A 13,854-nucleotide genomic window follows, 5' to 3' on the forward strand; every position below is an offset into this window, starting at 1 on the left:
GCTACTCCTGTGAGTACCAATATATTACTTATTATGTTCCAACCTAACATAGGGCACACTAGAAAAAATATGCAATCTCAAACATACAATATGCTGTTGGTGGTGACGGTGGTTGTTGTTGTGGTGTGGTGGTGGCAGTTGTGGTGTTCGGGTGGTGGTGGTGTTGGTGGCGGTGTATTGATATGTATGTTCTTGACGGTCATTGTGCCGCTTGTTTTCTTGCAGGGTTTGGAAACCTCTCCGTACAGGGGAGGTTCTGCCGAAATTTTTTATTGACGGTATCCTTTTCATTTTTTTCAGCATCAATTGGGTGTGGCATCGAATCAAATTGGAGGGTCGCTGGCTTCACAGATTGGAGCGTCGCCGACACCACAGCTTGAGCCGAATCAAGTGGAAGGGTCGCCGGCTTCACAGATTGGAGCGTCGCCGGCACCACAGCTTGAGCCGAATCAAGTGGAAGGGTCGCCTGGAGCATCAAACCACGGGCCTCTTCACCCTTGACAATCGTCGTGATCAGCTTGTTGTGAACTTTGTTAAGAAATTTGGTTGTGCACTTATGAACTTGTGAACTTGTGGCACATTTGGACTTTTGGTATGAACATGTGATATATGTGAACATGTTGTTCTTATTTATGATTCATGTGATATATTTGTGGTGTTTGAATATGATTTATATTTATGTCGCAAATGGAATAATCAAAAAAAATTCAGCTTCTGGTTACTTTGCCTAGTGTCAGGGGTCTGACACTAGGCAAAGGGGCCACACGTGGCACACCTGGGAACAGGCTTTGCCTAGTGTCAGAAAACTGACACTAGGCAAAGTAGGCATTTTGCCTAGTGTCGGAGGCCTGACACTAGGCAAAGCTTGGCATATTTGCCTAGTGTAGGTGGGCTGACACTAGGCAAAGCTTGACATATTTGCCTAGTGTCGGACGTCTGGCACTAGACAAACCTTGCATACTTTGCCGAGTGTCAGACCTCCGACACTAGGCAAAACGTCCGTTACGATTTCCACCGTCAGTGGAATACTTTTGCCGAGTGGTGTCCTTGACACTAGGCAAACACTTTGTCGAGTGTCCGAGGTTTGACACTCGGCAAAGTGCTCTTTGCCTAGTCCGCCTCTGCCGACCCTTGTTTGCCTAGTGTGATACTAGACAAACTATTTGCCTAGTGTTTCTGGGCCTTTACCTAGTGCCTGCGGCACTAGGCAAATCCCGCGATTCCAGTAGTGACGCCATTATATATATATACTAGAAACGCCGGCGCGGCTTTGCCGCGCCTTCTCTTTCGATTAGGCCGGTGGCAATAAGAATATAGGTGTAGTGATGAGAAACTCAGCAATATTTTTTCATTTTATGATTTTTATGTATTTTCGAGACTTTATCATCATGAAGGTATAATTTTTTTACCCCTAAAAAGTATTGGTAAAAGTTTATATAAAAAAATTCTTACTAAAACATGCCATGTTATGGATGCACTGCATAGTTCTACTCGTGAGGATTTCAGATCAACTTGATTTTCTAATTTACAATTTTACTGCGATTTACTATGCAATTTTAAAGTTTTAGCTAATTTTTTTTTAAAAAGAGATATAATCAAAGGTGGCTTGTATGTTGATTTGAGAAAAATCTTAGGAGGTTTTCGTAAAAATTGTTGAGAGGGTCTTTGGAGCGCGGGTTGATTTTCGATAAAGATAAGGTCTTTTTTGCAAAAAAAACCCGGAGCCCATCTGATCTAGATTGCGGGTTGATTTCAAAATAATTTGAGGTGTTGTTTGCAAAATATACTGAGAGGGCCTCTGGAGCGCGGGTTGATTTTTGAAAAACAGAAGGGTTTTTTTTGAAAAATGACAGGGGCTCGCCCGATCTGAGCCGTCCGCGCGCCCGATTGAACGGCCTCGAAAAGCACGCGACGTGGCACGCTGGCTGGCCAGCTTTTGGAGGCAGGATTCATATGTAAAAGATATCTCTCCCGATTGGTAGCATTGACAGAGTATAAGAACCATATAAGTTATTACATATGAACACTCAACTAACATTAGTTAGATGACATTATTTCTGAGATTTACCTAACAAGAGCTACTAAGGAGAGTGAGGAAACAGCTATACTGCCATGCACTACTAATGAACTGGCTAACCAATCCCACCTTTGTCAGAAAACGAGCAAACATATGATCTTAATTTAAGAACTGTTTTGAATTTGACTAGCTTGTCTAAAGGCTCCTCCAATAATGGTTAGAGAACTGCACATGTTTTTTTTTCTTCTTTATAGCACACGAAAGCAGTGGAATGTGGAACCTGATCATAGCCAAAATTATCAGCACAGAATCTAGAGATTCCTATTTAGCTGGTACTGTAGTAATATTTGGCTGAAAGTACATATGGGACTTTGTCATAATGCTTCATAGTTTCCCAAGATATAGTTTTTTTATACAGGCATTTTCCACATAAAGCGGATTCCAGCTATTAGCAATGGCCATTCACCGGACAGCGCGGCAACGCCGCGCGTCTTTCTAGTGAGATTACGAGAATCCGACGTCCAGATTTTTATTATCTCCATGCTATCTCCCCTGTTTGGATGCTAACATATTTTTTTATCCGATTTTGGGATTCTACGATCCAATTCAGACAGGCCCTAAGGGCATGTTTGGTTCAACTAGGCTGGCGGGATACAGGGTACCAGTGTTTGGTTCCCTGGTCTCCCCCCTCGGCCTGGCCCTGCTCGTGCAAACCTTCCCCCTCAGCCTGGCTCCATGGAAACGTAGAAATCGGACGTTCCTCCCGGGCCTGGCTCCCGCGGTGCTCCCACGTACGCACGCGCGCAGAGATTTCGGCCGCAGTGAGATGGCGCGAACTCGCTAGGGTTACCTCCCCCTTTCCCGCCATTCACCATGTTATATATATCCCCTCCACCGCCGCCGCTCCCTCGGTTGGTCACTTGTCGCTCAGCCGGTAGGTGCTCCACCTCTTTCTCCTCTTCTCCCGTCTGGTGTTCATCGATTCGTGCTCATCCTTCTCTCTCTCATTGTGTTGCAGGTGCTGTGGATCTGAGCCGTATCTAGGCAAGTGATTTCTCCCTCCTTCTACCTCCCTCCTTTTCTTGATTTCAAAACCCTAACTCACCATTATTCCTCAATTCCTCTGCAGGCTGACCAGATCTGAGTTCTTGGCTATTCTTGAGGTACGAATCCTAGTTTCTTAGGGTTTTTTCATTTTCTCCTATGTTTTCAGTCAAATAACCTTAACATGTGTATGTAAGATCCAATTTTTTTGTTGTATACTTGCAGATCTGCCCTCCCTCGCTTGTTTCTGTGCTTTTGCTTGGGGTCCTGCAAGTTCTCATTCGGTATATGAGACATCTAGTCCCCTCTCTCGTTCCCCCCTTAATATGTATTATGCGGTAATGATTGGCGCGTGCTGCGACTTTGATGAATGTGTTATTTTTTGAGCTTATGTCCTACTCAATAATGATGATGGCAGTTTAAATCTGAGCAAATATCCAAGTCTATGATGCTGGTAATTTTAATCTGAGCATATGTCCAACTCTATGATGATTGCAAATTAAATCTGAGCATTTGTCCATGTCTATGATGTTTTGTGCAGTTCTTGAGCATATGTCCAGTCCTCGCATTCTTAATCCTTATGTTCTTTACAACATTTAGTGTTGTTCATGTGTTGGTAGTAACTATGTCCTTCCAAATGTCTTGCTTTGTATAGATGGATTTGCAAGAGAAGAGACGCCTCCTTTTTGCTGGGGCTGCTGCTCTTATCATGGCTATGTATGCACTCCTTTTTACTAGGATTAGAATGCATCATTCTTCACGGCCTCAGATCACTTATGGTCCTATGAGCTTGATGGATGAGGAGTGCCATAAGAATTTAGACTTAATTTACAACTACAATGATATAGAGTGTGTAAACATGCTTCGCATGAGAAGGGCCCCCTTTTTCAGGCTATGCAACTTGCTTAGAGACACCATAAATTCTTGTGTAGAAGAGCAAGTTGCAATATTTCTTCATATTGTCAGCCATAACCAACGCTTTAGAGTTATACACCAAAACTGGAGAAGGTCTATAGAGACAGTCCACCGCCATTTCAAAGAGGTGTTGTATTCTATTGGTGAACTTAGACAAGAGATGATTAGACCTTCATATAATGAGACACTAGTAAAGATTAGCAACAGCCCAAGATGGTATCCATACTTTAAGGTAAATAACATGTGATATAGTTTCTAGGATATTGTTGCATTATTGAGTGCATATGAAGTAACTATGAAATGTTGGGTGTCATGTACGACTGTGTTGGGGGCAATAGATGGAACTCATATCCATGCTAAAGTCCCAACCAAGATCCAAGCTGCATTTAGGGGTAGGAAGCACAAGAAATGGTTTCGTTTTTCTCTCTCCTTATTAACTCACTTGCCATGTCAGCAAAATATCGACGTGACAGAGCAATTAATATGTATAGAAACTATGATAGTTTCTACGTTGTGAGTGTGCTGCCTCCTAGTACAGAAATCAGCATGGTTTCTATCCCTATTAATTTCTTTGCCATGTAGACATTTTGTTGATGTAGCAAGTACTTCCTCCATCCCAAATTATAAGACGTTTTGGTATTTCTAAATTCATAGTTTTTACTATGTATGTAGACATAATATATATCTAGGTACATTACAAAAACTATGTATCTAGAAAAATCAAAACGTCTTATAATTTGTTACGGAGGGAGTAATTTATTTATTGAGGGAGAGTAAAAATTGAAGAAACGGGTTGTAAACAAGAAACTATGTCTTCACGCAAAATGATAGAAAAAACTAAGGGTGTCGTATTGGGGAGGGCTGCTGGTTTTCAGTAGTTGGATAAGAATAGCGGATTGGATGGAGGATAAGAAAGAGCTCCACAAAAAATTTTGCATTACGAAATTGGTTTCCATAGCTAGTGTTTAGGCTATAGAAACTATCCATTAGGTTCTGCATTGAGAGTGCTCTGATCATTTGCACCAACATTCACTACTGGAAATAGGGCCTTTGCTGAGTGCAAACTGCTTTACCGAGTGTTAAAAATCGGGCACTCGGCAAAGACCTTCTTTACCGAGTGCCGCACTCGGCAAAGAATTCTTTCCCGAGTGCCGGGCACTCGGCAAAGGTCTTCTTTGCCGAGTGCCAGACTCTCGGCAAAAGCGCGGCACTCGGCATAGGCTGCCCCACGTAACGGTGTTCGGCCATATCCATCTTTGCCGAGTGTCTGCTGTTAGGCGCTTGGCAAAGATTTTTTTTTTTAGAAAATACTTTGCCGAGTGCCCCTGACACGGTGCTCGGCAAAGGAGGCAACTTTGCCGAGTGCCCCGATCCGGCCATCAGCATAGATTTTTTTTTTGAAATACCTTTGCCGAGTGCCCCTGTGAAGACACTCGGCAAAGAGGAAATTTCTAAAAAAATTCAAAAAACCTCTTTGCCGAGCGCCTTATTCTTGGCACTCGGTAAAGACCCTATTTGCCGAGTGCCATGACCCAGTGCTTGGCAAAGTTTTTTTTTGCCTCCAAATTTTTGGCGCCCGGCAAATTTTTTTTTGTTTTTGGCTTCCAAATCATGAAATTTTTGGCCTTATTCTACGTCACATATAGAGATGTGCTGGATTTGTAAGCATCGTACGTGACAACGTGCACAAAATCTTCTGAAATTTTTATTATAGCCTACACATACGATATCACGACATCTCAACAAGTTTCATGATTTTCGGACTTCGTTTGCTTTTTATAGAATTTAAAAACACTTCGCACGCAAGTTCGCGGTCATGTTTCATGAACAAGATGTCCGAAATTTTGGGTCCGTTCCTGGATATGGCCTCACACTACACTCAGTAACATGACTATCATTTTTTGAATCATTAAATTCCATTATTCGTACCACGTGCAGTTCAAATTTATATTTTTCAAAAAAATTCAAGTAAATGAAATAAAGTAACTAAATATATCAAAAAACCACAAAAAATCTCCAAATTCTAATGAGGAGTTCCTGGTACTTTAAAAGGGTCGTACAAAAAATTTGGAGGCCAAAAACAAAAAAAACTTTACCGAGCGCCGGGGCATGGCACTCGGCAAGGGGGTCTTTGCCGAGTGCCAAGAACAAGGCACTCTGCAAAGAGGTTTTTTGAATTTTTTTTAGAAATTTCCTCTTTGCTGAGTGCCTTCACAGGGGCACTTGCCAAAGGGATTTCAAAAAAAATCTATGCCGACGGCCGGATCGGGGCACTCGGCAAAGTTGCCTCCTTTGCCGAGTGCCTCCCTAATCCGGCGCTCGGCAAAGGGGCGGGTGGGGGCACTTAGGCGAATTCGGCCGGGCAGTCCAAGGCATAGACAGACAGCCCCCGCACGAGCCGCCCGTCGTAGCCCCTCCCCACGCTGCGCGTCGGCGCCTGCCCCCGCCCCCACCAGCCCCTCCCCGCGCCGCTGCTCTAGGCCGTCCCCACGCCGCCGCCCGCCAACGCCGGCCCGCCCCCACGTCGCACGCCGCCCTCCCCTCCCCGTGCGCCGCGCCTACGGCCGCTCCCGCACCCGCCAGCCACCGGGCCATCGCCGACGCTGCGTGCCACCGCCTTTCCCCGTGCCACACGTAGGCGCCTACCCTCGCCCCCGCCAGCACCCGCCCCCGCACCCGCGTGTGGTCGAGCGTGGCCAGCTCGCCCACGTCGGCCCGCCAGCGCCGGTGGGTGGAGGAGGGGAGGAGGAGGAGGAGGGGGAGGAGGCGAGGAGGAGGCGAGGAGGAGGAGGAGGGGGGAGGAGGAGGAGGAGGTGGTGGAGGAGGAGGACTAGGAGCCGGCCCTACCCTCGGACGTGCCTCGTGGACCGCCCGCTCTGACGCCGCCTGTGACCAACCCTGTTCCTGACTCCGGCGACCCTGACCCTGACCCCGACCCCGACGCCGCCTGCCCCTACTCCCGATGCCCATCAGGTGTGCCCTCTCTCTTGTTGTTGTCGTGGTAGTGATAGTTGTAGTAGTATTAGTTGTAGTAGTAGTGCTAGTGGTAGTAGTAGTATTAGAAGTAGTGGTAGTAGTAGTAGAACTAGTGGTAGTAGTAGTAGTAGAACTAGTGGTAGTAGTTGTAGAAGTAATGGTAGTAGTAGTAGAACTAGTGGTAGTAGTAGTAGCAATAGTGGTAGTAGTAGTAGTAGTAGAACTAGTGGTAGTAGTAGTAGAAGTAGTGGTACTACTTGGATATATTCTTCTGCATGGATTGATATCCAAACTACATGGCTTCTCTTGAGACATATGTGTTTGTCGACCATCGTGCCGTTGTTTTCTGTAGGTTTTGGAAATCTCACCATGTAGGGGAGGTTCTGCCGATTTTTTTTAAATGACAATATTTTGTTCCATTTTTGTAGAGAAGAGCCCATCGGAGCCGAGTCGGAGTTCCCGTCGCCGTGTCGGTTTGCTGCATCGTGTCGCCTCGCCATTGCACCAACCCACCATGGCCTTGCTAGCTTGACTCTGCCACCACCCTAGGTATAACCCCTCTTTCCGTATCATGGTCGTAGATCGCGTAACCCAGTTAGGCGTCTCCCGTTCGAAAGAGATACGGTTGGAGGTATGTAGATCTTTGCATATCTATGACCGTATCTGTTTTGGATTGTCCACATTTTTTGGATAGCCCGCGGATGCGTAGATGGGTTAGTTTCCATGGTCTGCTCCGGTTCGAGATAGAGTTTCGGCATCACCTCCCTATTGTTCTCTGGATACGCACTCTTCTTTGGCAGGACGTGTATCTAGAGAACAGCGGGGAGGTGCTGCTGAAATTCTGTCTTGGATAGGAGTAAAGCATGGAAACTAACCTCATCTATGCATCCGTAGGTGGGATTAGGACCTATCCTCACCTATTAGACAGTAGAAACACCATGTAGAAGCAATTGATGGTTACATTACTCGCTGATACATATGTTAGAGGATGGATGACCATCAGTGGATGTACATGGGCTAGAGAAGTTAGAGTGATTACACCACGAAATGGATGAACAGGACCGATGCTTTCTTAAATAGTGCATTTGGCAAGGCTGCTAAAGGGCATTGCCTAGTTTTGTGCCCCTGTAGCAAATGTGGAAACAAGAGAAGGGTAAACAAGGTGGAAATGGGTAAACATATTGTGAAGAATGGATTTACGCCGGACTACACTCGGTAGGTCCACCATGGTGAAGCCCATCGTATGAGAGAGGACGTGGTGAGACCACGGGTGGAGGCTTTTGATGCTGATGCCAGGGTAGCAGACATGTTAGATGACTTTCACCAAGGACAGTTCGATGAGGGACATGAGAAGGAGGAGATGGAGGCAGCCGCATAGGCGTTCTACGACATGATGGACTCAGCACAGAAACCCCTTCATGATCGGTCAACGATGTCTTAACTAGATACGATTGGACGCTTAATGGGGTTGAAGTCCGAGTTAAACTTGAGTCGAGAAGGCTTCGATAAGATGTTGGCTGTGATTGGCACCCTACTTCTGGATGGCCACATTCTGCCAAAGAGCTTATACGGGTCACAGAAACTCCTTCGTGCACTTAAGATGCCATATGGGCAGATACATGCTTGTCCGAAGGGGTGCGTCCTATTTAGGAAAGAACACGAGCATGCAAAGTTCTATCCAAAGTGTAAATCCTCCAGGTACCTGGAGGTAGACTCTGATGATGGCCAGAAGAGGCAACTTACGATCCCCGTGAAAATCCTATGGTACCTTCTGTTTCTATCGATGATCCAATGGCTATACATGACCAAGGAATCCGTGAAATAGATGACATGGCACAAAAATGACAAACAGTACAATCCTGACAAGATGGTACATCCATCCGATGGTGAAGCTTGGATCAGCTTTAATGACAAACATCGTGACAAAGCAGATGAGGCTCGTAATGTACGTGTCGCGCTGGCAACAGATGGGTTCAATCCTTATGGAATGATGGCTGCCCCATACACAAGTTGGCCTATCTTCGTTATCCCCCTTAATCTCCCCCCCCCCTGGTGCCTCCTTTCAATGACATAACGTATTTTTATCGTTGATAATTCCTGGACACCTAGGGAGTAATATGGGTGTGTTCATGGAGCCCGTGTTTGATGAATTGGTCCATGCTTGGGACAAATGGGTATGGACATACGATTGAGCTACAAAGACAACCTTCAAAATGCACGTTTAGTACCACTACTCCCTGCATGACTTCCTAGCGTATGGGATATTCTGCGCCTGGTGTGTTCACGAGAAGTTTCCATGCCCAATATGTAAGGAAGGTGTGAGGTTCATTTGGTTACAGAAGGGTGGCAAGTATTCGTCGTTCGACAGACATCATCAATTCCTACCTCTTGACCATCCATTCAGACAAGACATCAAGAACTTTACGAAAGGTGTCAAAGTGACAGACCCTACACCATGGATAATGACTGGTGCCGAGGTTCATGCTCAGATAGATGCTCTCGTGCCCAATGAAGAAGGTGGTTTTTGTGGGATATGGTGAGCAACATATGTGGACTCATATCTCAGGCATGATGAGGCTCCCCTATTTCGATGACCTTCTACCACATAACATTGATGTAATGCACACTAAAAAGAATGTCGCCGAGGCACTTTGGGTAACACTCATGGACACTAAAAAGTCTAAGGACAACCCTAAGGCTAGAGTGGACCTGGCAACGTTGTGCGATAGACCAAATTAAGAGATACCTCCTAGTCGTGGCAAGACCTGTAGAAGGCCTAAGGCCGATTTCGTCTTGAAAAAGGACTAAAGGAGGGAAGTACTTGAATGGATCCAGACGCTAATGTTCTCTGATGGGTATGCAGCGAATCTAAAGAGGGGAGTGAACTTAGGCACTCTGCGAGTCAACGGGATGAAGAGTCATGACTACCACATATGGATTGAGCGGCTTCTTCTGGTGATGGTTTGAGGCTATGTCCCGGAGCATGTCTGGCAAGTGCTGGCAGACTTAAGCTACTTATTCCGCTAGCTTTGTGCCAAGGAGCTCTCTCGGACCATCATTGATGACTTGGAAAAAGCGGCACCCATGTTGCTCTGTAAGTTGGAGAAGATCTTTCCACCCGGCTGCTTCTTGCCGATGTAGCATTTGATTGTGCACCTCCCGTATGAGGCACGGATGGGGGGGGCATGTAGGACCATTGGTGCTATCCAATCAAGAGATGTCTGAAGACTCTTTGCAAAAAAATATAGAAATAAAGCCAAAATTGAGGCTTCCATTGCAGAGGCATACATTCTAGAGGAGGTGTCGAACTTCACAGAGAAATACTATACTGAGAACCTTCCTAGCGTTTATAATCCACCCCCTCATTACAATGCTGGCGAAAATGAATCAAACCTCAGCCTTTTCCAAGGGCAACTCGAAAGCGCAAGTGCATCGACCACTAAGCAATTGAAAAATGAAGAGTGGCATAGTATCATGCTATATGTGTTGACCAACCTTATCGAGGTGTAGCCGTTCATTGGGTAAGTTCTGAACGAACTTGTTTCATTTCATCGTATGTTCTTGTTTCTTCGTCCAACCCCCTTATTTCTCGTTGGTACAGAGAATTTCTTCGTCAATCCTGGCATGGATCAAGACAACCTACCCCGCAAGAAAATGATACCCCTCTTTCACAGGGTGTGGGACCAGAGAGCCTCCATTTCATTTGTTAGTTCAAACAGAAAGCCCAAACTGATGCGCCTATAAGTGACGAGCTGAGACAGGTTGCAAATGGCTGTGCCGTTAGGGTCAAGTCATTTACCGGTTATGACGTGAATGGATATCATTTTTACATAGCAAGCTACGAGCAGAGTCGACCCAATCAAAAAACCACAAACAGCGAAGTTGTTACGCCCGGCACTGATGGACTCGACTATTATGGAAGAATTGAAGAAATCTATGAACTATCATTCTATGGTTCCAAACATCTTACTCCTGTCATATTCAAATGCCACTGGTTTCATCCTGGAGTAACGAGATGGCCCCTAAGCTTGGGCTAGTCGAGATTCGACATGATTTCGTCTATCCAAGAAAAGATGTCTACATTATGGCTCAACAGGTTGTCCAGGTTTATTATACATCATATGCGTGCAAATACGCCGAGCATCTTAAGGGTTGGTCTATTGTGCACAAGGTATCGCCACACGGTAAACTACCTGTCCCAAACAATGAAGATTACAACTTTAACCCAAACACATATGATGGAGAGTTCTATCAAGAAGAGGGGCTACAAGGGAGGTTTGACATAGGCTTAACCGAAGAGATAGGAATGGAAGTAGACAATGAAAGGGATGATGACGAGGATGCTGGAGACGAGGTGCAAAATCTGAAGGACATACAAATGCTTGAACGATTACGTTTAGGCAATGACAATGAAGACAACATTCCTCCTTCGGATAGTGTTGATGAGTTGGACAATGTTGATAGCGATGATGAGACCTATGATCCAGCTAATCTCAATCATGAAGATTATTTCTAATACATGTAATACTATATTTTTTGTAATTATGTTTTGTTCATTTTTGCATATATTTCTAATACATGTATTACTATGTTTTTTGTAATTATGTTTTGTTCATTTTTGCATATATTTCTAATACATGTATTACTATGTTTTTTGTAATTATGTTTTGTTCATTTTTACACCTATTTCTAATTATGTCTTGTTTTTCTTTTTTATTGCAGGTGATTGAACAAAGATGGCGGGCGACCGTCATAGGTCTGTGAACTCGATTTACCAAAGACCACGCCGGCTACAGGAGGAGGCGGAGGGGGCGATGGAGGGATCAGACAGGAGGAGGAGGAGGAGGACCACCAGCTGCAGGAGGGGGTCGTCTCCTCCCACGCCGTGTGAGGAGGAGCTGGAGGAGGAGGTGGCGCCCGTGGACGAGTTAGACGAGGAGCTAGTTGTAACACCTCGGTGTTAAGCATGCATTAACATTTTGCAAATCATGATCATCATCATTATTATGCATTCATAAGCATGACATGAAATATAGAATTGAAACATACTAATGAAACATGCATGTTGCATAGTTTTGTTTTAATAGATTGGATGCTATGTTTGTTTTGCCATGTGTGTACCTTGGTTGATCACTTAGACCACTTAGAAGTAATTAGGATGCAATTTGGAGCAAGGTGTATATTCAAAGTTTTCTCAAAGTTTGCTTTTCAAAATAATCTTCTAAAATAGGGTTTTTGATTTAAATTAACTTTAAATCTATAGTTCAAAATCTAATTGGGTTTTGACCTTACTCTTTTTGGCAAAGTTGTAGAGTACATTTTTCTGAACAACTTCTATTTTGGGTCCAACTTTTGAAACTGCTTTGAAAAGGTTTAAAATTTCATTTGAATGAATTGGGAAAGAAAAGAAAATGAAAAAAAACAGTTCTTACCTTAGTTGGGCCATCGCTCCGCTTCTGGCCCGCTCGCGAATTCGGCCCGCAGCGCTCGTGCGCTTCGCCCTGGCCCAGCAGCCGCTTTGCCGGCCCAAGCCCACGTTGCGCCTCCCGCTCGCCCGCGCCCGCGCCCGCGCTCCGACCATGCCAAGACGTGCGAGCCATGTGGTGGCCATACGCCGGCGAGCTCGCCGCGCGGCACCGCCGGCCTACCCCATCCTGATCGGCCCCGCCCAGCCTTCAAGACCCCCTGTCCGAGCCGCCCCTCTCCATTCTCGTGCTCTCTCTCTCTCCCATTTTCCTCTCACGCGCCAGCAGCAGAGCACGCGCACGCGCTCGCCTCCGCCACCACCCACACGCGCCTCGCCAGAGTTGGCTCGCCTGGCCACCCTAGCTCGCCGTCGACCACTCCGTCTCGCCCAAAGCTCCGCCTCCACCTCGCGCACCCCGTGCTCGTGTCGGTTCGCCTTGGTAAGTTTTCACCGGTCGTGAATCGCTCACCGGAGTGAGTTCCTCCTCGTTGGAGATGCATCGCTCCGTGGACCTCGCCCCTCCGTCCTCCTTCTCGCCTCCTTTTTATGCGCACGAGCACCGCACGAACACGGGATAGCTCTCAAGCCACTCACCGCGCCTCACCTCGGCCGGAGATGGCTGGCCAACATTGAGCCGGGCCACCGCACCGCCATGGATGCCGGTGAGCTTGCTCCTGAGCTCCACTGGCCACGATAGCTACACCAGTAGGTTTGCCTTGCGAAGGAGAGTGCGATAGAGTAGACCTCCTCGCTGGAGACCTCGTCGACGGCTAGGTTAGCCGTGGTCAGCGCCACCCTTCTTCCTCTCCCGCTGACAGGTGGGGTCCCGCTGACCCTCGGGTCCGTTTATTAGCCCCTGTGTGTGTATGCGCATGTACAGATCCGGGTGGATCTAGCGTTTATGCCTCAGTTTTCAAAAAGGGTTTTTATGAAAAGATTTCCAGAAAATGTTGTAAAGGCTTCAAAAATCCATAGTTTGCTCATTTTAGCTCTAAATTGAGTGAGACCAATTTTGTTGTGTTTCTTAGAAGTAGATCTACAATATAAAAATGTTGCATGTCAGTTTTGTGATACTTTTGTATAGGGTTTTATTTAATTCTTATATTTGATGTTATCTTAGAAAATGTCTAGTAAATAGAATAATTATCAGAAAAATATGGTTCTAGTTTTGTTAATCTCCTTTAGTGATGTACTTTGTAGAAAAAATATATGTCATGCATGTTCTGTAGAGAAATATTGATGTGTAGTTCCAGTGCCTTTAATTGATGATTTTTGTTATTTTGATAGAGAGCAAAAATTGTATAAAACATGTGTATGATAATTTTTGTGCAGTGATTGTTTACTGTGTAGAACATAGGAAAAATATTAAATCTGTTGTTTGATACTTTTCATAATACAAAGTATTTTCATGCTCATATTTATGCCATAGCTTGTC

The sequence above is a fragment of the Miscanthus floridulus genome, chromosome 3 (assembly GCF_019320115.1).
Source record: "Miscanthus floridulus cultivar M001 chromosome 3, ASM1932011v1, whole genome shotgun sequence".
Lineage (NCBI taxonomy): Eukaryota > Viridiplantae > Streptophyta > Magnoliopsida > Poales > Poaceae > Miscanthus > Miscanthus floridulus.